Source organism: Cannabis sativa, chromosome 4, assembly GCF_029168945.1.
Source record: "Cannabis sativa cultivar Pink pepper isolate KNU-18-1 chromosome 4, ASM2916894v1, whole genome shotgun sequence".
Taxonomy (NCBI): Eukaryota; Viridiplantae; Streptophyta; class Magnoliopsida; order Rosales; family Cannabaceae; genus Cannabis; species Cannabis sativa.
In genome coordinates this window covers 55830853-55858236 of record NC_083604.1, presented here as the reverse complement: position 1 = coordinate 55858236, position 27384 = coordinate 55830853, and the positions used below count along the sequence as shown (strand labels likewise).

Here is a 27384-nt window from a genome sequence, read left to right as displayed (position 1 = left end):
ATAATAAATTAGCTATTATGAGAATAAATCCTTGATCTTGATTATATGTTCCAGTTTAGTTTTACTGTTGTAATAAATAATGATACCAATAAAGTTCTTTGATAATGTGTCACACTACCTTAATTGAGTGGGAGAATTTTAAAATTCTTTACCCATCTTCATTTGGTTGACATAGGAACTTAAGAACACTACTGAGAAAGCAAATCTAACCATTCATGTGGATAGAAATAACTTATCAGAATTATGAGAATAAGATAGAAGAATTCTTGCATAGTCTATTCGAATGACTTCAGCCAAGATTTCTAATCCTCATAACATTTTATGGTATCTTAATTTGATTACTTAATCTCTAGCAAGTATTTTACACTTCAAATGCCAGACTGCTATGTTGATGATCTAGTCTTAAAAGAAACTTACAGTTTCATACTAATACAATAAGTCACAACTAGATATCCCTCCAAACAATAAGAGGTTAAAAGTATTATTTAACCATACATCTACTATTGAATGGGAGCTATCTGAGATGGAATCAAATAAGGAACATTAGGAGATACTCAAGAAAGATTTATGAAAGTGATCTATATGTTAAATATTAAGGAACTGTATATTAGTTATCCTTATATCTACCCCCAACTCATTCAAGAATTTGAGATGGTGGTTACTCTGGGGGTGGAGGAGTTATTCTACAAGAGCGTAAAAACCCTTCTATAATAATTCAAGCTCCACCAGAGAAGATTTATAACTTTGTAAATTCGAAATTACCAGAAAGTTATTTTGCTGAAGAAAATTCTACACTGTATTATCTCAGTTCCAAATTTTAAAATATGAGAGATATGTCTTCTGTTTATTCAGATGTACTTAATCAGCAGTAAGGATTTCAGTATCCCTTGATAAGTAAAGCATATAGTAAAGGATGTTTCATAATGTTTTTATGAACCTGGTTCCAGAAGTTTAGGTGGATTCAAATATACTACACTTGATCTGAAGATCAAGACAACAGATTGATTGGAATGCATAATTTGTTTAATGTTAGTGCAAGTGGGAGTTTGTTGGGTTTTGTGCCCTAAATAAAACCCATTACAATCTAATTAGTTATCAATCTAAGAAGTTTGAAGTGATTTATGTTTGTATGAATTTTTCATGCTTATGGTTTAATATATATATATTTAATATATGCAAAAAATCAGTTAAGTCCAGAACATATATTTATTCACAATTACAGTATTGTCAACACAGTAGAATGTGATTGTGATTATATGATTCAAAAGACTAAGTCCATGTTTCATCAGTGTTTTGGATTTATACTGATGTGATAATCAGCGATGATGTATACTTACACTTGGAGTAAGTGTTATGTTCTTTCCAGGACATTGGTAAAGTATACTTGTTTCGAATGTATGGAGTATACATTGGACTGGACCGATATTGAACTTAGTCAAGATATTATAAACTTACCGTTATGTCTGTCCAAGTCAATATCACTAGTTGATCTTAGATCAAAAGAATCTAAATCCTGATATGCTTAGCCTCAATCTCAGGAGTGCTATTCATGTTCTTTGATTTATTAGTTAAGCCTACTTTTGGGTCAGGGTGATATGTATATTTTGGGAACATGATAGTATGATTGAGTGGGAGCGCTGCACATAAATATGAAATCTATAGCTTCTACTGGTGTATAGAAGTCAAGTGATGATTCCTTTCGAGCTTAGCTAAATAGAAGTAAATGGATGAGCTCTTGTTTCAGTGACTATTTCTTAGATCACTAAAACATCATTTACAGGTAGCTAAGTGTTTTAAGGGGCCAAATACATTGAGGGGTGAAAACGGTAAATTTATCCCATCTCGATGTAAATCATCTATATAGAGGATCTTTGATCACATTAAGATTATAACAATGGTTAAATGAGATAGCATATCTATATCGTGGAACATATAGAATGCTCTATATAAGTCTGAGAGTGCAATTCCAAGTTCTAAGAGTGGATTCAACAAGGAATTAATAAGTTAGGGAATTTACTTAGTAAATTCGGTTCGGCTTATTGGAAGCTCAGCAATATAGATCCATGGTCCCCATTCTACTTGAGACCATACTCCTTGTAAGACTCAATAATTGGTTTATGATTAATCAATTATAATTCTAAAGTTAGACTATGTCTAATTTGTGAATTTTCACTAAGCAGGGGTGAAATTGTAAAGAAAAGAGATTCTAGGGTTATTTATAAATTAAGAGACTCTATATGTCTAATTAATAATTATATTAAATGAAAACATTATTTAATAATCTATTTTAGTTATTAAATAATTAGTTTTAGCATTTAAATGGTTAGAATTGGAAAATTGGCGTTTTTGAGAAAATAGAAATAAAAATTGTGAAAACTGCAAAATCCAAGTGAGGCCCACTAACACTTATGGCCGGCCACTTGAACGGCCCTTTCTAATTAATATTTTCATTATTTTAATGCCAAACAATTACTAACCTAAACCTAGTAGTTTCCTATAAATAGAAAGTGATGGCTCAGTCTAAAATAAGAATTTTTGAGAGCTTTTTCAGTAATTCAAGAGATTGCCTTTCAGAAAAACTGGCTAACCCTCTCTCTCTCTCTCTTTTCTTCTTCACAATTTCGAAACCTCCTAGTGATAGAGTAGTGCCCACACATAGCAGGTGGTACCTCAATCATAGTTTGGAAGATTGTGAAGGATCAAATTTAAAGAGAAGAACGTTCGGGCTCAGATCTTGATAATACTCTGCGACAGAAAGGATACAAGGGTTAGAGATCTGAGTGGAAGGAGACATATTATTCCGCTGCAACCAATGTAAGGTTTTCTTAACTTTATATGTGTTTATTATCGTTTTAGAAAGTTCATATTTAGGATTTTAAACAAAATACTTATGAGTAGATTTAAGATCCTGGTAAAATAAATTCCAACAGAATCATCAGCAGAGGGTTGTTCTTTGGGCACAAACTCTTCACTTAAAACAGACAAACCCTCTGCTTCGTGATCCTCCTCAGTTCCTTCTTCAAGTTCAAAATCCGAAGATGAGACGGAAGTGAGATTTTCTTTGAGACTTTTGGCCTTTGAAGATGAAGACACCACCTTTTTTCCTTTGGAATACTTTTGGGCTGAACCACTTTGGGTTTTTGAGGAGTGGATACCTTGGACCTTGTTCGAGAACACACGGTGGGCAAAGACACCATTGCTTTCACGACATTTGGACCACCATTCGAAGAGGAAGACTTCGACGATGTGTGATTGGATGAATAGGATTCATCATCATCACCAAACCCAGGGGTTGGAGTAGCAATCGGAGAAGCAATGACTGGAGGAGAAGCGAGGTTGTAAGTCGACTTTTGAGCTTGGATCTTCAACTTTCTGACAGCTTTCGTCGAAGTAGATGACGAACTAGGAACTCCGGTCACTGGAGCAGGTGGCACAGGTGGGGTGATCGGAGAAGCAGAGGCAGAGCCAAGAGAAGGCTTCTTGGACAATTGAGCATTTTTGGTTTTTGCCATTTTTCCTTTGAAACCCTAGAAAGCAAACACACTCTCAAACTTGAAGAAGGTTAGACTTTAAAAAAAAATGAGAGGAGTAGTGAATAGTGGTGATCGTGGGTAAGTGAGAAGTTGAACATATATAGCACTTAAAATTAAATACCCAATAATCAAAAAAAAAAAAAAGGAAAGTAACTTCCTTACCTTGTTCACCACGTGAGGAGAGAAAAAAGAAACCAAAAAGATATTTCAAAAATTGGTCAAGGGTTACCTTAAATGGAAAAAGGAAACAATATATCCCCACAAAATCTAAAAAATAACTATACCAACGAAATTCGAAAATGCCACCAAAAAGGAAACCACAAAATAATTAATTAAATAAAAATAAGTTTCCTAAAACACCACAAAAAATAAGACCAAATCCCTAACAAGAATAAAGGAAACACAACAATAAAAAATTGCAATAAAAATATGTTTCCATAAAAGAAAAAATAAAAAGAAAAAAGTAGCCAAAAAAATAAAAAAAAAATATGCCCCCCTTTTTCTTTAATCTTTTCAAAATATGCCCCCGATATTAATTTGCAAAGAACGAACAAGACAACACATTATGACACATAAAGAACCAATCAACCCTTAGAGAAAAAATAGTGTCTGAGAAAATAATAAAACACAACAAGAAAAATAACAAGAATTTTTAAGAAAGCTCAATTGAAAAAATCGGTCACAATTTTTTTACTTTTATATATATTTTTAAAAAAAACAGAAAAATAATATAACCTTTATATTTTTGCCAACAAAAAGTACACAATGTCTGCATGTCTTTGTCCCTGATGAAAAAATCAAACTCATAAGAATAGTCAGAAATTATTTTATCAAGCTAATGAACTAATAGAATGAGGTCATACCGGTTACGCAGGAAAAAGTTGACTCAGTCACTAAGAATATTAAAGGAAATTCAAACAGTATGTAACAGCTTTATAACACCATTTTCAAGGATATGAATATTTTACCACAAACTGTGTCAAGCATAAGTGTGTGAAAGTGTAAGCATGGAACATTGCCTTATTTGTCAAAAAGACTTTTTCTGATAAATTGTAACCATAGGAGATGCTGTCACACTACCTCAATGGTAGCCCTTTTCAATGGTAGCGTATCTTCTACATAACTCCTAATTACATAGTTCTAACTTACTTAGAGACGGCTTTCACACATTGAGATAGGTAGCTCTATTCATCCAATGGAGCTTGAACACACAATTTTTAAATATTTTTTTGAAAAAGTTAGCTTACATAACACTGTTTGAAGAACCTGAATATTCCTGGGAGGAGTGAACAATTTTTGTGAACCAAATATGTATGAAACCATAATACCGAAAACGTTAGCAATAAAATAATGACTGTAATTCTTATAAGGTTGAGATTTTCTTCTAGGATAAACACAAAGACAATATATTATGAACCCTAAGTCAACTCAATTATCAAGGATCATGAAGAACACAAACATTAAACAGTACAAATCCCTAAGGATTTCCGTAGAGAGATAAACTGGACCGAGTCAAGAGCTTTAGTAAAAATATCTGCTATTTGCTTGCTTGTTTCAACATATTCTAAGGCAAGAGTTTTATTTTCCACAAGCTCTCTAATAAAGTGATGACGGATGTCTATGTGCTTTGTGCGGGAGTGTTGAACAGGATTTTTTGAAATGTTTATCGCACTAGTGTTATCACAGAAAATAGTTAAAGTTTTCAAATTAAACCCATTATCTGCCAACATTTGTTTCATCCATAACAACTAGGTACAACAACTACCTGCAGCAATGTACTCAGCCTTTGTAGTGGACAAAGAGATTGAGTTTTGCTTCTTACCGTGCCATGAAACAAGATTGTTTCCAAGATATAAACATCCACTACTAGTGCTTTTTTTTATCATTTGCATTACCTGACCAATCAGCATCACTAAAACAAACAAGATTTGAGTTAGAGTCTTTAGAAAACAAAATCCCAAAATCAACAGTGCTATTTACATATCGAATGATTCTTTTCACAATAGAAAGATGAGATTCCATGGGATTTCCCTGGTATCGTGCACAAACACCAACACTATAACAAATGTCAGGACGACTAGTAGTGAGAGAAAGCAAACTGCCTATCATACTTCGATACAAAGTTTGATCTATCTTTACTCCCTATTTATCTTTGGTTAATTTCAATGTTGGTCTCATGGGAGTATTGGTATGTTTGGCATTTTCAAGACCAAACTTTTTCACCAAGTTCTTTGCATACTTGCTTTGGGAGACAAACGTACACTCATCTGATTGCTTCACTTGAAGGCCGAGAAAATAAGTGAGTTCACCTACCATGCTCATTTCAAACTCATCTTGCATTTGAGAAATAAAAACCTGCACTTCAGAGTTAGAAGTAGATCCAAAAACAAGATCATCAACATATGAAAAAAATAATATCAAATTGAATGTGTGTGATGAATTGTGTTTTAATAACATTTCCTTTTCTATAATCATTAGAGTGTAAATACTCAGATAGACGCTCATACCACGCACAGGGTGCTTGTTTCAAGCCATACAAAGCCTTGTCTAACTTATAAACATGATCAAGAAGGTGGGAATCCTCAACCACTCCATTTTGTTGTGGAGTTTTAGGAGCAGAAGGATTATGAAAAATACCATAAGATTTACAAAATTTACCATACACAGTATTTTCAAAATCTTTTCCATGATTACTCTTACCACGAACTATCTTACCAATGTTGTAATCTTTTTGAACTTTTAATTTCAAGCAAAGATACTTAAAAAAAATCAAAAGTATCAAATTTTTCTCTAAAAAATTCTACCCATGAAAACCAAGAGAAATCATCTACACTTTACCATTCAAACTTTCATCCTGAATTGGACCCATCAGATCCATGTGACGAAGTTCAAGAACTCTGGAAGAATTCATATCAAGGACACTTTTGTGAGAGTTTTTCAGTTGCTTAGTGAGATGACATGGTCCAAATTTTCCTTCAACTTCTTTACCAAATTTAGGTAATCCTCGAATAATCCCTGCAATGGATAATTCTTTCAGTTTTTTGTAATGAATGTGTCCAAGTTTTTCATGCCATAAATCAGTGGTGTTATCTATAACAGAGTGACAAGTAGCATAGGTAGTGATGGTGTAACAATTATCATTAGATCTGAACCCTTGCAAGACAATTTCATCAAGAATATTATACACATAATAATTGTTACTATCAAAGCTCACAGTATCCCTGATCACAAATTTGACTAATGCTAAGAAGAGTAGCTTTTAGTCCATCAACTAACATGACATTCTTCAGTCTAGGAAGCCCTTTAAAATTGAGAGTTCCTATCCTTATGACTTTTCCAACAAGACCGTTACCAAAAGTAACTTCTCCACACTGCATTGGTCTAATGTTCACAAGATATTCTTTTTCACCTGTCATGTGTCTAGAACAGTACCACATGTTAGTAGCAATAGTTTTAAAACAAGAAGAACCTATCAAGAATTTATTTTTGAAAACCCATTTTTGTTTTTGTAAAACATGTTTATTTCCAAGGTAATTAGATTTAAACATATTTTGCATAGGGATGCATTTAGGTCGAATGTGACCTTTTATTCCACAAAAATGGCAAATAGGGATGAAATGTCTTCCATTCCCTTTGGAATTATCAAACTTACCGTGCTGCTTCTTTTCTGTAACAGCAGAGTATTTTGCTGAAGTGACAGAATCCTGTGAGGTAGAAATAGTTCTTCCAGAAACAAAATTATCAGATTTAACAAAAGTGGTATTGAAATCAGATTGAGTAGAACCATAACCTAGACCAGCATGATTAGTTTGGCTAGATTTTTGAATCTTTTCAAAAATATTGGAACCTGGATTTAACATTTTGACATTCTTTTTAATATTTTCAAGTTCCTTAGTGAAAGAAATAATTTTCGACTCTTTTAAAGACAGCTTAGATTCACAACATTTAATTTTTTCTTCCAGCTCATTAATGTTGTTACACAAGTCTTTATTATCTTTAGCCAAGGAATATTTTTAGCACATATTTCCAACCACTTACCAAACATTACCTTGTAAGATTCAGCCATAGACTTCTTATCAATTTCTAACTCATCTGATTCGGATCTAGCTTCCTCCTTGTTGTCATCGATCAAGGTATTATTCAAGCAAATAATTTTTTCTTTATCCTACAAATTTCTTGACAAAATACTTGTTAAAGCAACCTTTTTATTTTCACTATCTTCAGAATCATCATCACTCCAAGTAACATAAAACCCTTTTTATTCTTTTTCAAGGTATTGGCACATTCAGATTGAATATGACCATACCATTTGCATTTGCTGCGTTGAATACCCTTTTGAATATTGGGAACAAAAGATTTAGATGCATCGTTACCTTTTAGAGTTTTTGAGAAATTCTTTTTATTTCCAATATTTTTCATGTACTTTTTAAAATTTCTTGTTAACAAAGCCATTTCATCATCACTCTCATTATCAAAAATAACATTTTCAGAAACATTTAATGCAATACCTTTGCTATTATCACTCAAGAAACTTTTCTTACCCTTTTTCTTGATTTGTTGATTTAATTCAAAAGTTCTTAAAGAACCCATGAGTTCCTCAACCTTCATTTTGCCAAGATCTTTTACCTCTTCCATTGCTAGCAATTTTGTGTGAAACCTGTCAGGAAGCGCACGAACAATTTTTCGAACCAAGACAGATTCATCTAATTTTTCTCCCAAGGCAAAAAACTCATTAGAAATATCAAATAATCTTTCATAAAAATTAGACAAAGTTTTAGCTTCTAACATTCTCAATTCATCAAACCTAGTTTGCAACATGGTAAAACGTGATCTTTTTACATCAGCGATACCTTCAAACTAAGTTTGAAGGATTTCCCACGCTTCCTTTCCAGATTCACAAGATGAAATTAATTAAGAGAGCCTTCACCGACACCATTAAAAATAGCATGTAAAGCCTTATTATTTTAACGAGACAATTTTTCATCTTCAATGGTCCAATTAAGTTCAGGTTTTACCTTTGTATTACCTTCATCATCACTTTCAGTAGGTTTTGTCCAGCCTGTAAGTATAGCTCTCCAAGCCTTCTCATCTTGTGATTTGATAAATGCTCTCATCCTGACCTTTCAATAAGGATAGTTCGATTCATTCAACATAGGTGGTCGAGAGATAGAGCTTCTTTCTTTAAACAATGACATCTCACACAAAATAAATTAAACGGAATAAATTTGAGATCTCACTAAGAATTTAGTGACCTACTCTTATACCAATTGAAATTCCGTACTTTAATATTCCTAGTTTAATTATTTAAATAAGTGTTTAATTAAATGTAAAATAATGATACTGATACTGAAAACAGTTTTTTCGTAGTTACAGAAAACAACTCTATAACTCTAAAGTAAACCAGAAAAACAAACAGTGTAGAAAAGTAAAAATACACAAGGTTTTCGTACGTGGTTTCAACAATCCTTTCAGATTGTTACTAGTCCAGGGGCCACGTGTGACATTCAGTAGTCCCGTGATCCGTAAGGGGAAATACCGGGTAAGCTGTGCAATCCCACATCGCCTGGGGAAGGTCAAATGGGATGATTCTGAGACTGTGTAGGTATGGGACTAAACACTTGAAGAGAGCTTAAATGGATTGATTGTTACTACCTATATCAACAAGGTGCATCTTGTTTTTCGGTAGCCCATCACGAAAAAACTCCACAGTTAAGCGTGCTTGACCTGGGGAAATTTAAGGATGGGTGACCTCCTGGGAAGTTTTCCTAGGAAGCGTGTGAGTGAGGACAAAGCACGCTGGAAACACTCGTGTTGGTTTGTAGGGTCAGTCATCAGTCCACGAAGCAACCAGAGTGACGTACTCGTGTATAAGAGTTATCATTTCGTGGGTGTAAGGACCCAATGGAGGCTTGAAGCGGGGACGTTACACCACGCCTAGAGATAAGATTCATTAGATCAGTCTCAAAAATACAAAGTAATTGACTTATGCATAAATAGACTCCCTCTTATTATATGCCGCAAGCTTGATGTATTCCACCTACTAACCGAATCTTGATAAAACTCCAAGAGCTCGAAATCCCTTCGATCACCTTGAAGAGTGCTTGAATCCTCTCGATGCAAGACTTGAAAAGCAATCTCTCGAAAGCTTTGTAAACCTTCTCTCGAAGGTTGAGTGCTTGCTTCCTCCCGATGCAAGACTTGAAAAGCAATCTCCCGAAAGCTTTGTAAAACCTTCTCCTGAAGGTTGCACTGATGTTCTTCTTCTTTGTAGACTTGAATACAGACTCAAGACAATACAAAATACAAATAAATAGAGTAAGAGTCGAATAACTCTTCTCTACAAAACAAAGACACTCTTTCTTTAAGATATGAATACAATTTTAAGTGTATGAAAGAGATACTAAACTTAGCTGCTATATTGTGTATTTATAATCAATATACACCTTATTCACAGCTTACACACGGTCTGAACAAGACCCCAGCCCACTAGAAACTTCCCTAAAATAATTCTTCAATCAGCCCAAGAATTTTCATTTCTGTACCTACAAAATCGTGGGCAGTAAGTACAACTTTCCTTTTATAGAAAAAGAAAGTTTAGCTCCAGTTTTCTCTTCAAGAAATCTGATCTAAGAAAATCGGAAACTCACACAAGATTAGAATATACCAACTGGTTAGATAAAAAAGAAATGAGTAACCAAACTTACCATTTTTACCTTTTCTCCAAAAATAGGAAAGCTAGACAACTTTCCTTCCAAATTTAGATACACAAAATATGGAAACCAAATTAAATAAACCAGCCAAAATATACAATAGATAATAAAATATTTTTGTCAATTAAATATGTCAAAAATGGAACTAACAATACTGCTAAATTTTTGGTAGAATTAGGATAAATTTTACTAAAAATACATAAATATTAAGGGTCTGTTTGGAAACAACTGTGTAATTACTATGTAGTTTAATTACTAGGGTAGTAATTACACTGTATAGTAATTACATTATATTTTAAAATACAAGGTGTGTTTGGATGTCAAGTGGTAATTACATGTGAATTCCTAATATCATGTTTTTGCATGATAGTTAGTAATTACACATTAAATTAATATTATAATATTTAAAAATAAATTTCGTCAATTAATAATATATAAATAAATAATAATCTCTTCATAAAATAAAGTCAAAACTATAATAATTTAGTAGCAAATATTTAAAATAATTTTTTTCAGACTATGTAATTGGTCTTGCGTTCCATATATTTTGAGATATTATATCTCTAAAATTAAACATATATTGCTTGTCATCATCTGTTGGCCCGTCACCAAGTTCTTCATCTGAATTTGAATCAAAATCAATATTGTTCAAACTTTCACAATTTCCTAGCTATTTCATTTTCCATGTCCTCTTTGAAAAATTCATCATCCCAATTCTACTTGCGAATAAAGTTGTGAAGTACACAACATGCTAATACAATCCAACCATGTTTTTTGATGATTGATAGAAAAATGGAAAGTTCATACAGTAAAAATAATTAAAATATCAGATCAATTAATTAAAATATCATATTAATTAATTAAAATAATTTTAATTTATTTTTGGTATGTAATTACACAGTGTAATTACACCCAATTCTCATGGGGGGTATGAGAATTGGAGAGAGTAATTGAGGCCTCCCAATTACCTCTAATTACACAGTTACTATGTAATTACGTGGCCACACAAACACGTTAAATTGTGTAATTACCTCCAATTACATCCAATTCCAATTCCCAGGTGGCTTTCCAAACGCGCCCTAAAGGAAAGTGTATAACACAAATAATTAGTTAATTACTAGCTAGTTGTAAGAAACTAGGTGGCATAACACAAATAATTATATACACATTTATATAATTTAATCACCATATATATTCTATATAATTATTTATGTCTAATTGTAAAAGCTCCAATTAGTAAAACTCATAGTAAAATTTTCTCATTAGAAAAAAAGTACAATTGACATAATCTAAATAAAATTAGAAAGGAATCACTTTTCCCCTCATTTGGTTTTGAAAAAATAAATCTTATCTCCGAATGAATTACAATTTCAAAGGAATAAGCTTTCCAATTATAAATGTCAAACCAAACAAATGAATGGATTCACTTTAAGAAAAGTCATTCTATTCCCAGATCCATCCCAATCAACAAAACACTATCCTAGTTAGTTAATTACAACTTATACAATTTAATAACATGAACTAAACTAAAACAATAATTATAGTTATATATAAATTAACATAAAATAATTGTGAGAAACCTAATTAGTTACATTATGTAAGTAGTAACTAGTTATAATTAGTTACTACATACTATTTTTTTTTTTTGTTAGGATTTTCGTTATGGATAAATCATGGATACGTGAGGAGAGAGACATACTGCAATTTCAAGTAGGGTTCGATATATTTATAGAGTTTTCCCTAAATAATTCCAAAAATCTCAAATGTAACACCCTAACTATCTTAGGCGTATTACGTGATTTTTAAACGTACTGTGCAGCTCGTTGCTAGTCAACGAGGTTTATGGAAAAACGTGATTAATTAAAATTTTGCTTTTTCATTAAACTTATAAACCATTTTGCAAAAAGTCTCGGGATCCCGATTTATAAAAATATTTACAAACGTTTTTACTGTTCAACTTTTACATCAAAATGAAAGTCGTCTAACGACAGTTACAAAAATCTCAGCCCTGCTGTCCCGAGGATCGTACGCTCCAGGCCTAACCGCCCCGACATGTACAATCTCATATGCTCGGTCACGGTCCGTCAGCTACAGCCTTGCCTTTACCTACACATGAACGTAAACTGTGAGTCGACAGACTCAGTAAGAAAAGCATAATAATATCATACATAAAACTGACTGCCGTGTCCAACACGATACTGAGTCCCGCTACTGCCATGTCCAACATGGTACTGAGCACTACTGCCATGTCCAACATGGTACTGAGTTTTGAACGTTCAGGGGACGGTACTATTGACAAGTATCCTCCTGATCGGTCGAACCGGTCATACTCCGGCTGCTGGTCATACTCCAGCCTGTACCGACGGGATAGGTCAATAGCACTGAACCACCAACCAAGTGTCAGCCTGATCGGTCGAACCGGTCATACTCCGGCTGCTGGTCATACTCCAGCCTGTACCGACGTGACAGGGTTGGGTGGTTCGAAGCCTAAATACATATCTAATGTAATCTAGCAGGCTTCCTACATGCACGCTAAACATGTAATCTACATATGCATACTGTTATACTAATCTTACCTGGATTCCGATTTCAGGTGTGCCGGTCAACCTGACTGGAACTGAAGCTGAACGGCGGATTACTGGCTCCTAAACCATAAAAATCACAACGCTATAAGTGACACGCTAAATCACTTCCCGGGGACTAAAACTTGAAACTAAAAGTTTCCCTATCGATAAAAAGCATGGCAATACCCCTAAAAACCCAAAAACGAGGAAAACTAGGGTTCTGAAAAATCCCCAACCGGCAGACCGGTTGCCCAACCGGAATTCCGGTTCTGGGAAAATTCAGGACCCCATCCGGAATTCCGGATGCTCAACCGGAATTCCGGTTCCTCGCAGGCAGCAACCAAAAAAACTCATAACTTGACCAATTCGACCCCAATTGGTCCCAAACTTTCCAGACCTGTTCTAAATACCCTAAAGAACAAATCCAAGGCAACAAACCTACCCAGAAACCACACATACAAAATTTGCCATTGGAGCTCAAGCTTTGAGTTCCAAACTCAAGCTTGAGCAAACCACCAAAACAAGCATGCAAACCAACTTAATTCAACATAACTAAGCATAATATAACCTCTGAAAACAAACAACAACATCCAGTAATTCACAGAAACAAAACATCACCTTTTCTTTCAAATTTCATAACTTTTAACAAAGAAACTAAAAGCTTAACTCAATCTAACTTTCATGCTTCAAAACAACCTAAATAACCTCACATAAACATGCTTTGATCCTCATAAATCAACAACAAAAGACAGCAGCAACAATCACAAAAACTAACATGCATTATCATCCATTTTCATCATTTTCTTGAATTACAAAAGGAAAAGCTTAGAGACCTTACCTAGGATGAAGAACACTTAGAATGCAATGGAAATAGCTTGAAAATTCAGAAATCCCAGCCCTAAGATCACCCTACCAGCCGAGAGAGGAAGAGAGGAAAGAGAGAGCCTTTTTTGAAATTTTTCTATTTTTCTAAGTTTGAATGAGAAAATGAGTAAAAAGGAGTCTTTACACACTAATTCTTTCAGCCAAATAACATGCATCAATTAAACATTTATTTCATTTATTAAATCATATAAGACAAAATACTAATGGGGCAAAAAGACCATTTTGCCCCTCCACCATAAAATCACATAATTCATACTAAAGGGGTATTTTTGGGACATTCTAAATTCCCGGCCATTCCCGACATTCCCAATGTCTAAAACCCGTCCCCAAAATACTAACATACTAAGTTGTGATTTCTACTGAGCCAAACGCCGCGTTCCAAAATACCGGACACCGGAAATGCGAAATATAAAAACTGCTGATGACATAATTATGCATATCTGAATTTCATAATTAACAATGATAAATTATTTAAATAGCTATAAATAATTTCCTGATTAACATAAATAACTGCTAATTTCCAAATTAACTAAGCGGGCTTTACATCAAACGTATTCATTGTCCATGTGTAGATTATTGTAATAGATCCAAAAGAAATATTATGATGATTAAAGATCATGTGTATTTACGAGGTTTTAATAAAAGTTATACTACTTGGTATTAGCATGGCGAATATTTAGTTGATGATCCATATCCATTAGGAAAGCGGGGGTAGATGATATTAAAGGTAATGATTTCAATGATCATCCATTGGACACTCTTGATGAAGCGGAAACATAGGAGGAATTTCTTAATGATCCTGAAAATTTCGATAATTTTCTAAGTGATGCAGATAAACCCCTATTCCATGGTTGTAAAAAACTAAGATTACTAATAATGGTAAAGTTTTATAATATTGTTATCCTATTTTTTGCACAATGACGTGGCAGAATTTACAAGTGACACGTGTCCTATATTCCTTGCATCTGTACGGAGATGAATGTCCCGAACAGACTTCATATTATACATCTGCATGTATAACTTCAAATTACCCAAGCAGGGTGAAGGGCAGATCATCCGAGTAGGCATAAATTTTGTTTTCTGAACTACTTATCAGGACTTGACTACTTCAGAATGATCTCGTGCAGTCAAAGCATGAAGACAATCCCTACAATCATGGGATTGAGTCAAAAGAACATGGAAACCTGTCCCAATTTTCTATTTCGCGTATCATAATTATGTAATGAATATTCTTTCCTATTTTATATTGTAAGCAAAAAAGGAAACCTTCCCTCATGCATTGAGGCCCTATAAATAGTGACTTAGCTTCACTGTGAAAAGGATCGAAAGAATTGCTTCAGAGAGAGATCTAAGAGAATTACTCAAAGAATTCATTATAAGAGCTTCGAGAGAGAAAACACTTTGTTCTTTGTCTCAAGTCAATACAATCTAAGGGGAGAAGGCTATTACCACACTTACGAGGCCGAACCTCTTTAAAATCTGGTGTTCTTTATTACTTACTTGTTTTGCTCTATTTTAATTATATTTTAATCGCTTAATACTTGACTCACTGTCGTTGGCTAAAAGCAAAGTCAACAAACATCAAAGTAGAAAATAGAGTTGAGCGATAAATGTTTTGCTCAATTCTTAGTTGCTTTTAAATATATCTTTCCATTTGTCAATTGCTTCTGGGAATCTACATATGAAGTAAAAAAAAACTTCAAATTCCATAGGATTGAAGTATGAAAGGATTGAAAAGATCCATGCATGTCCAAACGATTGCATTTTATATCATAAGGAATATGCAAAACATGCATTTTTGCCTGACTTGTGGTTTATCCCGCCATAAAGTAAACAAGAGTGAGGAGAGTAGGAAATGTATTCCCTCAAAAGTGATGTGGTACATGCCTTTGGTTCCGCAACTTAAATGATTATATCGTAGTGCAAAACATTCTAAAAATTTGATTTAGCATGAGACCAAGAGAGTAAAAGATGGAAAACTCAAACATCCTACAGATTCCTAAGCTTGGAAAAAAGTAAACTACATAAATCCTAAATTCAAATTTGAACAAAGACATATTTATCTCGGTTTGTCTGTAGATGGAGTAAATCCACATACATCTCTAGGTAGTCTTCATAGTTCATGGCCTGTCTTGCTTGTTATGTACAATCTTTCTCTGTGGTTAGTGATGAAAAGGAAATTTAATATGCTTTCTTTAATGATATCAGGCCTGCAATAATCCAAACATAATATTGATATATATTTGGAACCATTGATTGATGATTTAATACTATTGTATGAGAATGGTGTTCAGGTCTATGATGGTTTTAAAAAAAATTCTTTAATTTGAAAGCTGTGTTATTATGGACTGCTATCGATTTTCTAGCTTACAACAATTTATGTAGTTGCTTTGTCTAGATAACTTTATATTTTGTTTGTTAATGGTGTAGATATGACAAACTCAAGTTGAGACTCAGATTTAGATTTGGATCCAGTAGCAGAGTGTCCAGGGCGAAACCTAAACGAGGTAGAATTGAGATGAAAGAAGTGTCCAAGTTGATGGAACAAGAAAAAAGACTTTCTCTTCTTGTCAATGATAAAGGAGAGTACTATGGCAGAAACTATGCCAAGCAAGTATCGACTTTAGTGTTTAGATGTCGTATGATAATAGGGATGTCCTATGAAAATTGGAAGCAGGTTAATCCTGAACTTAAAAATGAAATTTGGAAAGATATATAGGTAAGCAATTATTTTTAGAATTTTGATTTGTGTTTGATTAATTCAGATGTTAACTCTAAACATATTTGTTTACCTTAAAACTAGATGGGTTTTATAGTTCCGGATGATTTTAAACATAATTACATGATCGTTGTAGGGAAGTTAATAAAAGATTTCAAGAATAGAATGACCAAGGACATCTTTATGCTCGCATTAGAAGAAAATGATTTGCAACGGTTGGTAGACGTCCTTGAAAAGCATCCTAAAATTGACAAAAATGACTTGTTGAAATTTGTTCAAAGTCGCTTAACTCCTACATTTCAAGTATTAATTATATTTGTACTAAGATAAACTTTTAAATGCAAGTACTGGTAGCTAATGTATTTTTTTTTTCGTATTATAGAAATTGAGTAAAGTACAAAGGGAATGATCGGCAAAAATTCAATCTAGACATCGAAGTGGTCAAAGTGGGATTACGAATGTAAGAGAAGAAGTGGTAAGTATTAATATAATGAATTTCTAGCAATGTGTATCAAAATGTAATAGTACTCATTTAGAGTTATTTGCGGCATAACCTCCTTAAGTGGCCAAATTTTTACAACTAACCCCCAATTCTAAAATTTTGGAGGTAAAACCTCCTAAACTCAACTTCTTTTAATTTTTAATTTTTTAATTTTTAAAGAAAAATAATTTTTTTTATTTTTTATTTTTAAAATAATTAATTTTTTTATTTTAATTTTAAATATTTATTATGTGGACTAATTAAACTGTGCCACGTGTACACTGTGTACACGTAGACATTCCAACTTGGCACTTAACACCCAAAAATGAATGGAAAGGGCTAAGTGCTAACAGAAGTTGAGTTTAAGAGGTTTTACCACAAAAATTTTAGAATTGCGGGTTAGTTGCAAAAACCTGGCCACTTAAGGAAATTATGCCGCAAATTACTCTACTCATTTAATTTTTGTAAAATAATACAGAAAAAGGACCTTGAGGTTCAGGATCCCCCACGCTACCATGTTTGGATCAAATCTCCAACCAAGAAAACGAAACTTGTCACTAATTACAACAAGGAATATTTTATTATGACTTTGTCGGTTTTGTGTTATAGATTATGAGTTTCGTGATTTTAAATTACTTGAATTTATTCAAAATGCTAATGATTATTTTTTATTTGATTTCTTATATAATTTTAATAAAATATGTTTAGAGCAATAAATAATATTCTTTAAATGTAAAGCATAAATAATAAATTTTAAAGAAATTTTAAAATGAAGGATTAATATATTTCTAGTACAGTTCTCTAAATTTTTTAATAAAAAATAGTCTTGTTATGAAATATTATTTATGGATGTCAAAATCACCAAACTAATTATCATCATTAATTCTTGATTGTATTTCCTTTCCTTATATTGGTTTAGTTTCTCATTCTTTTAGTTATATTTTTGTATAAATAGGGGTTCACCCCATTGGAATAAACAACTAAAAAATTCTCATTCACTTTCTCTTTATCTCTTCATATTCTTCTTCTTCTTTTCTTCTTATCTATCTTATAAGTCTCTGCCCAAGCTTTAAGGTATATATTTTGTTAAAGTTCTTGAGTTGTTTCAAAGTCACGATACACTAAATATATATTTATATATATACTTATCTGACTGAAATAATTTCAAAAACTTTTTTTTTTCTTTTTATCTATATATTATATATGTATGTATATATATTTATATGTTTATTATTGAATGCATATATATATTGTATCTCTTATTGTTTATTTATGATATGATAGAAAAAATTTAGGCTAATTAGGATTTTTGCCCCCTGAACTTTGACATGTACCAAATCATGCCCCCTGAACTTTTAAGGCCACTGAAAATGCCCCCTCAACTATTGAGATTGTTGGATTTAAGGACTTTTTTCTAATTTTATTCAATTTTACTATTTCAATTATTGTTTATGTACTAAACCATGTTCCCCAGACTTTGATATCTACCAAATCATGCCCTTCGAACTTTGACATGCACTAAATTATGCCCCCTGAACTTTCATCCATATTAGACTTTTTTACTAAAATTAGAAAAAAGTCCTTAAATCCAACAATCTCAATAGCTCAGGGGGCATTTTCAATGACCTTAAAAGTTCAGGGGGCATAATTTGGTATATGTCAAAGTTCAGGGGGCAAAAATCCTAATTAGCCAAAAATTTATATAAATTATACACATATCCAGAAGATTATGTATCTCGATAAAATATTGCATATATCCTGAAGACTATGCATCCTTAATAAAATCTTGCATATATCCTGAAGATTATGCAAATATAATATTAATCATATAACTGACTGAAATATAATAAAAGAGATGAATACATATTTATATATATTCTTGTATTCTTTGGGGACAATGAAAAGTAATCTAATATCGATATAGATTTTGACAAATATTTCCTGAAGTAAATATTTTCTATTCGTCCAAAATATTGTATTTGTGAATACAACTAAAGAATCATTAAAATGATTATTATTCAGGCAATTTCATAGTGGATTATGAATATCCAAAAAGAATGTTAAGAAAATTACATTGAAACATCATAGTATAAGAATAACAATGAACATGACTAATGTTGTTTAAATACATGAGACATGTATTTATTGTTCATCGTTCCCTAAAGAGAATGATATGAATTGAATTTAATTAATTTTAAAGAGTGTTCATATTCTATATATTAGTCATGTTATTATACATTGTTATTACTTACAATATTTATATTAGAAATTATTGCATATGACATATATTAAAGATCAAATTTTGCATACATCTTGAAGATTATGCAAAAACTATATTCATATATTCTTTGAAATATTGTGAAAGAAATTGCTGAATAATTTTTTATATTTTTATGGATGAATAATTAATAAATTTTTAAGAAATTTATAATAATGTTCTACTTGTTCAACATCATTTTCTGAAGTGAATGCAATAATTTTAAATAATCAATGTCATTATTTACTACTCAAATATTTCTAAAAGAAATTGGAAACAACCAAAAGATAAAATATCACACACAATTAAAGTGCATGAAATCTATATATCATGTGTGGAATCGAATAATAGTAGTCACGTACCTGTAATACGGGCACACTTATAATCAAGATAAAATTATATTTGATTATTGGATAGAATGTGAATTGTACATATATTTTAGTATATCTCAAATTTATTGTACATTTAAAATATTTAAATATCATTCCCTGAAGAGAATGAATAGACATGAAATCCTATTTCAAAGAATATAGATTTTACATACATTGGTAATGCTAGAAGCAAATTAATATATGCATATTTTATTATTTCTAGAAATTAATAATTTCAAACTATTGTTGGTACAAGATATGTGTTGGAATTATTTTACCAAGATCTAGATTTACTAACAAGTATGTTTTTAACATCCTAAACATGAACTTCTAAAACGATATGAAATAAACACATATAAAGTTTCGCACTACTACAAAAAGTACAATTCACGTCGGTTTTTAAGTGTCACTTAAAGAATTTACGTCGGTTTTATAAACCGACGTATATACCGTAGTCGCAAATAGTTTTTTATTAGCGTCATTTTTAAAACGACGCAAAAAATAATTTTCGACATTTATTAACCGACGCTAAATACTTACTTTTCTATTTTATTTTATGCGTCAATTAAAAAATGACGCTAAATGTTTCATGACACTTTAAAACTGTCACAAAAAACTTACAACGTCGGTTTAAAAATATCATATCTATTACGAAAATACTTTTTTTTTACCTATTGCGTCACTTATAAAATGAAACACAAATATAAGTAAGGGAAAATTGCAAATTTTTCATGCAATTTTCCCCACCTGCATTATTAAATTTTAAAATAACTCTATATAATAGTAAATACATAATACAAAACAAATTAAAATAACATTTTTAAAACTCACATAAAATTAGTAATCGATTCTATTAATTAATCACACAATACTAAAATTGTTAATAGAATCGATCCGAAAACTTAAATTTCATGTATATTGTAAACTAAATATAAACTAATTACATATGCAACATATAACAATAATCATAAAACTTGTTACTCATGTATTATAACAAAAGTAGTAACCTTGTACTAAATCCATAATCAAAGGCTTCACAAATTCGACCCACTCATCCCGTACTGTATTGATCTCTTCGTTACTATATGGAGCGTCTGACTTGAACTGTAAAATAAAAGATAAAAAAAAACATTAATGTTTTCTCTATCCTAGTGTAAATTGAAAATAAAATTGAGTTTCACTGAATTTACCTATACAGTCCAATTGGTTGCCCTAAAAGTGGAAGATAGTAGGTGAGAAATCAACAGCCTGAATGCAATAGGGACTTACGAGACATGGGAAATAACCAGAAAAATATAACAAGTATATAACAAGACATCCTTGAAATTTCTTTTCTACAATAGCAGTGGAGAGTTAAGACAAATGTATGACACTTCAAGATCATTTATTCCAAGGAAAAGAAGGGCAATATGTCAAAATATCATGTTTGTAAAATAAAGAATGATTTAAGAAATCTCTACTGTATTAATTGATTGAAGATGATGATAGAAATTTATTACTATTATTATTCTTAGTGACCCATCAATATAACAATAATTAAAATTAGAGCACTATCCCAATGCAACAATGGTGATTATTACTATTATTATTCTTAATGACCCATCACTTGACATAAGAATGGACATATTTTCTATTCAAGAACTTTCTTTGTAATTAGTCGATCATATGATCGATGTATATAGTGTTCTACAGGCGGTGTTAAAGGCAATAAACTTATACGACAGATTAGAGATTATCACATGTCAAAAATATGAATGTTCCTTTTTGCATACAACCATGAACACCAAATAAATTATCTATCATATGCACAAAGAACCAGCATAAATAATCACAATCAACAAAGTCAATAGATAAGTCATTTTTCTTGATAAATAAACACATTATATGTCTAGGTAAATGATAGCTGCGAGACAAACAAGGAGAGGAGAGATTTGGACTTACCCGAAATCCAAAAACGCGATTTGTACGAAGAAGTCCTCCTCTTCCCAAATCTCCACAAAACGATCGGTGATAATTCTTCAACGGAAAAGGGAACTTAGTATGATTTAAACTAATGCCTTGTAACTTGTGGCAATGAGAGCATAACAATCTCATTCCACTTTACTGACAAAGAACAAGAAAAAAGAACACTCTAAAACTTTCTTCTACAATTATTCTATCTCTTTATTTGATTATTTCTTAAGTGGTCTGATCTGATCATAACTAGCTTCTCTGCCAAAGCTAGCTAGCTAGCTCATGTTTAGAAAACATTTACATTAGAAGCTAGGAAACCCGATGCCTAAAATTTTAAATTACTTGAAACATATGATCTATAAATTACTTGAAAGTCTAACTCATTTTATAAACAAGACTTTCACATAGCCTATGTTTCTTGTTTAGTTAAGCTTAAACATATGATCTACACAGTCATAGCTATTTGTACGTAATTTGAAGAATGGAAACAACAGAGTTTCCTCCCATAAAAATGATATATGATTCAAGTTATGAAATCCATTATCAACAGTCTAAGTGATCAAATTCAGTATTTACTATCAGAAAAAATGCCCAACCCAAATCCCCAAAATGATTTAAGATTTCAAATAATCAGTTACCAACTATAATACATCAACATTAACCATATGGGCATCCAAAATATCTGATTCTCCCCTATAATTTCACAACAAAAATAATATAAACAAAATTTTACTTTCATTCATACACATTTCTCAGCAACCAAACAACAGAAAGAATGTTTCATGCTGCAAAGGACCAACATAACAATTCAATTGTGATCAACAACAAGAAATCGTGATTTGAAGTCAAGAAATTAAATAAATCCATATACATCTTCGTTAACGAGACTCAAAGAACAAAAAGAATATATGATAATTTGAATCAAATATAAAAATATATATATATACATGCATGAATTAGGCTAAAAACGAACTATTCCACTTCAGTAGATTTTAAAGCAAAATGAAAACCTCATATTCTCTACAGAAGTGAAAGAGATGAAAGGGGAACACGTACATAAGATGAAGAGTGTTGGATTGAGACTTTTTCCGAGCTTGAGTGGTAGCAGAGGATGATGGACGGTCATCTAGTGACATCGTCAACGACGATCTAAGAATGAAGGGGGTCTTGAGGAGGAAAGTGTCTCAGACAATCTCAAAAGAAGAGAGAAATCCTGATTAAGGAGAAGATGAAGAAGAGAAGAGGAGGTTGGGGTTGGGTCACCGCCTCATTGAGAAGAGGAGAAAGAGAATGGGGCTCGAGTGATCGATTCTGAAGAGGAGGAAAGGGGCTCGAAGAGTTCGGGGTTAGGTTGCTTATTTTGCCAGAAAAATTTCGAAGAGGAGGGAGATTAGGGAAGTATGAACAATACGTTGGGTTTAGGGATTTTACTGAAGGTGTTGCCTCGATTTCTCACTCTCACAAGCTTATTTTGCTTCATTTTTAAAACTTCGCAAAACACCATAGTCGATAGTTAAGAATAGACGCAAAATGTAAAGCAAGTTTTTAAATTATTTTGGTTTTTTCGTCGGTTTGGTATTTACCATCAGTTAATAAAACGACGCAAATTATATATTATTAGCGTCATTTATGAACAGACGAATCTAATTATTTGGGCACTATTCACGTCGGTCAACGCTATGAATAGTAGCGTTGACCGACGTAAATAGTATAATTTGTAGTAGTGTCGGAAACCTTACAGTGGTTGCAGCGTAATTTAATAGCTCCTTCCACTCAGATCTGTAACCCTTGTATCCTGTTTGTAGCAGAGTATCACCAAGATCTGAGCCCAAATCTCCTTCTTTTGAATCTGGATTCTTTACAACCTTACACACTATGATTGAATACCACTTGATGTGTGTGGGCACTTACTCTAATAACTCTAGGGTTTGGTTTGAAGAGAGGAAAAGAGAGAGAGGGTTTCGAAATAGGAAGAGTGAAGGTGGCTCAAAATTTTACTGAAGGGAAAGAGTTTGCATCATCTTTCCCTTTGAGGCCATCACTACCGATTTACAGGAAACCACTTAGGGTTAGGTTAGATTTATTTGGCATTAAAATAATGAAAAATAAAATGGTAAAAATTGCTCCTCAAGTGGCCGGTCATGGATATTGGGCCCCACTTTCCAATTTCGCCATTTTTCTAATTATTCATCTTATTTTCTCAAAAATACCATTTTTCCAATTTAACCACTTAAATGCCAAGTCTAATTATTAAATAAAATTACCATTGAATATATTTATTAATTAGACTTAATAAAGTCTATTAATTAACAAATAAACCCTAAAATCTGTTTTTTCACAATTAAGCCCTAACTTAGTGAAAATTCATAAACTAGACATAGTCTAATTTTAGAATTATATTTGATTAATTAAAATCAATTAACTAGTATGGGGACCATGGGCCTATATATCCGAGCTTCCAATAAGCAAATCTAGAATTTACCAAGTAAATCCACTAACTTATTAATTCCTCATTGCATCCACCATAAAACTTAGAATTGCACTCTCAATTATATAGAACGCTCTATATGTTCCACGATATAGATACGATATTAATTATCCATTGCTATAATTCCAATAATCAATCATCCTCTATAGATGATTTACATTGCATAGGGATTAATTTATCATTACACCCTTCAATGTACTTTATCCTTAAAACACTTAGAAACCTATAAATGATATTTCAGTGAACTAACATAATCACTGAAATGAGTACTCAACCATATATCCCTGTTTAGCCAAGCTCGAAGAAAATCATCATTTCGCTTCTATGTCCAAATAGAAGCTATAGATTCCATATCTATGATTAGCGCTCCCACTCAATTGCACTACCATTTTCCCAAAATATACGTATCACCCTGACAAAAAATTAGGCTTAACTAACAAATCAAAGAGCATGAATAATACTCTTGAGATCGAACCTAACCATGTCAGGATTAAGATCATTTGATCTAGGATCAACTAGGTGATATTGAATTGAATAGATATTACGGTAAATTTATCATATCTAATCAAAGTTCAATATCGGTCCCTTCCAATGCATACTCCATGCATCCAACCCAAGCTTTACTTTAACCAATGCCCTAGAAAGGACATAGCACTTATCCAAGGTACAAGTAAACTATGCCGTAGATTATCATAACAGTTAAACCCTATATACTAATAAATCTAGGAATACATTTAATCACATAATCTTGATTACTTTCAACTGTGTTGACGACACAATAAACAAGAATATCAATGTGATAAGGATTTGGATGAATTTATAAATTAAATAAACATATAAATGATAACATGAACCAAATGACACACTAAATAAGTGATGAAAATACTTCTGTCTCTTTATTGATAATTGAATGGTAAAGATTACATTGAAATAGAGTTTTATTTAGGGCACAAAGCCCAACAAACTCCCACTTGCACTAATATAAAACAATCAGTACATTTCAATTAATCCTAAATTCAATCGGTGCTTTTCAAATGCAATTCCAGCCAAAACTTTGGTGAATGGATCAGCTAGGTTGTCTTCAGTGTCAACTTTCTCCACCAGTACATCCCCTCTTGCCACATATTCTCTGATGATGTGATATTTCCTTTCTATGTGTTTGCTTCACTTGTGGCTTCGAGGCTCTTTACTGTTGGCTATGGCTCGATTGTTATCACAAAGCAAAACAAGTGGTTTTTCCATTCCAGGAACAACACCGAGTCCTGTGAAGAAATTTCTAAGCCAGACAAGTTCCTTAGCAGCCTCCGCGGCTGCTATGTATTCTGCCACCATGGTAGAGTCTGAAATTGCAGTTTTTTTAGCACTTCTCCAAACCACTGATCCACCCCAAGAGTAAACACCATCCCAGATGTAGATTTCTTGTCATCAAGACATGCATGAAAATTTGAATCGGTATAGCCTACGGGATTCAAAGCACCACCCTTGTAGACTAACACGAATTGCCTTGTACTTTTCAAGTACTTCAAAATAGGCTTAACAGCATTCCAATGTTTTTGTCCTATATTTGTCTGATACCTGCTCACAATTCTTACTGCATAATAGATGGCAGGTCTAGTGCATAACATTGCATACATTAGACTTCCAATTGTTGAAGCATAAGGAACCCTTTGTTCGATTTTCTGCCCTAAATAAAACCCATTTCAATATAATCAGATTTACTTATTAATAAAGATCAGAAATAACATTTTATGTTGCATGGTTCACATGATTTATTTCATGATTATATATATAATGTATGAATTCTATTTAAGTCCAAAACATATGAATTTGTTAATGATTATAGTGTTGTCAACACAGTTAAATATAATCTTAATTATATGTTCGAAAGTTTATTCCCTGATTTGTCAGTTCACTGGATTTAGACTGACATGATAATCAGTGATAGGTATTCTTACACCTTGGATAAGTGTTATGTCCTTTCTAGGGCATTGGCAAAGTTTACCAGTATCGGATGTATGGAGTATACATCGGAAGGGACCAATATTGAACTTTGATTAGATATATTAAAATTTACCGTAATATCTATTCAATTCAATATCACCTGTTGATCCTAGATCAAATGATCTTAATCCTGATATGGTTAGGTTCGATCTCAAGAGTATTATACATGTTCTTTGATTTTTTAGTTAAGTCTACTTTTGGATCAAGGTGATACGTACATTTTGGGAGCATGATAGTATAATTGAGTGGGAGCGCTAACATAAATATGGAGTCTATAACTTCTATAGGAATTTAGAAGTGAAACGATGATATCCTTCGAGCTTGGCTAAACAGAGATAAATGGTGGAGATCTCATTTCACTTCGCTGAAATATCATTTATACGGAGCTAAGTGTTTTAAGGATAAAATACATTGAAGGTGTAACGGTAGTTTAGTTCCTATTCAATGTAGATCATCTATTAGAGGGTCATTGATCAAATTAGGATTATAACAATGGATAATTAATAGTGTATCTATATCGTGCAACATATAGGGCGTTCTATATGACTGAGAGTGAAATTCCAAGTTCTAAGTGTGGATTCAATAAGGAATTAATAAGTTAGGGGAATTTACTTGGTAAATTCAGTTCGACTTATTAGAAGCTCGGTTATATAGGCCCATGGTCCCCATACTAGTTGCGACCATACTACTTGTAAGACTCAGTTAATTGATTTTAATTAATCAATTATAATTCTAAAGTTAGACTATGTCTACTTTATGAATTTTCACTATGCAAGGGCGAAATTGCAAAGAAAAGAGATTCTAGGTTTATTTATTAATTAAGAGACTTTATATGTCTAAATTAATAAATATATTAAATGACAAGATTATTGAATAATTAATTTTTAGTTATTAAATAATTAGAATTGGCATTTAAATGGTTAAATTAGAAAATTGGCATTTTTGAGAAAATGGGATTGAGAAATGATAAAACAACAAATCGCAAAAAGTGAGGCCCATTATCTGTTGGGTTTTATGCCCTAAATAAAACTCATTTTAATATAATCAGATTTACTTATTAATAAAGATCAGAAATAATATTTTTATGTTCAATGCTTCACATGATTTATTTCATGATTATATGCATATAATGTATGAATTCTATTTAAGTCCAGAAAATATGAATTTGTTAATGATTATAGTGTTGTCAGCACAGTGGAATATAATCTTAATTGTATGTTCGAAAGTTTATTCCATAATTTGTCAGTTCACTGGATTTAGATTGGCATGATAATCAGCGATAGGTATTCTTACACCTTGGATAAGTGTTATGTCCTTTCTAGGGCATCGACAAAGTTTACAAGTATTGGATGTATGGAGTATACATCGGAAGGGACCAATATTGAACTTTGATTAGATATATTAAAATTTACCGTAATATCT

General features: G+C 32.2%; 1 long non-coding RNA gene across 1 annotated transcript; it reads right to left on the bottom strand.

The window, feature by feature from the left end:
* Positions 1 to 20330: 20330 nt before the first annotated feature.
* On the bottom strand, positions 20331 to 22935 carry LOC115706503 (uncharacterized). The gene is made up of 2 exons (XR_009687139.1): positions 20711 to 22935; positions 20331 to 20624 (listed from the first exon to the last, which is right to left on the bottom strand). It is a non-coding gene; the product is annotated as an uncharacterized LOC115706503 (long non-coding RNA).
* Positions 22936 to 27384: the final 4449 nt, after the last annotated feature.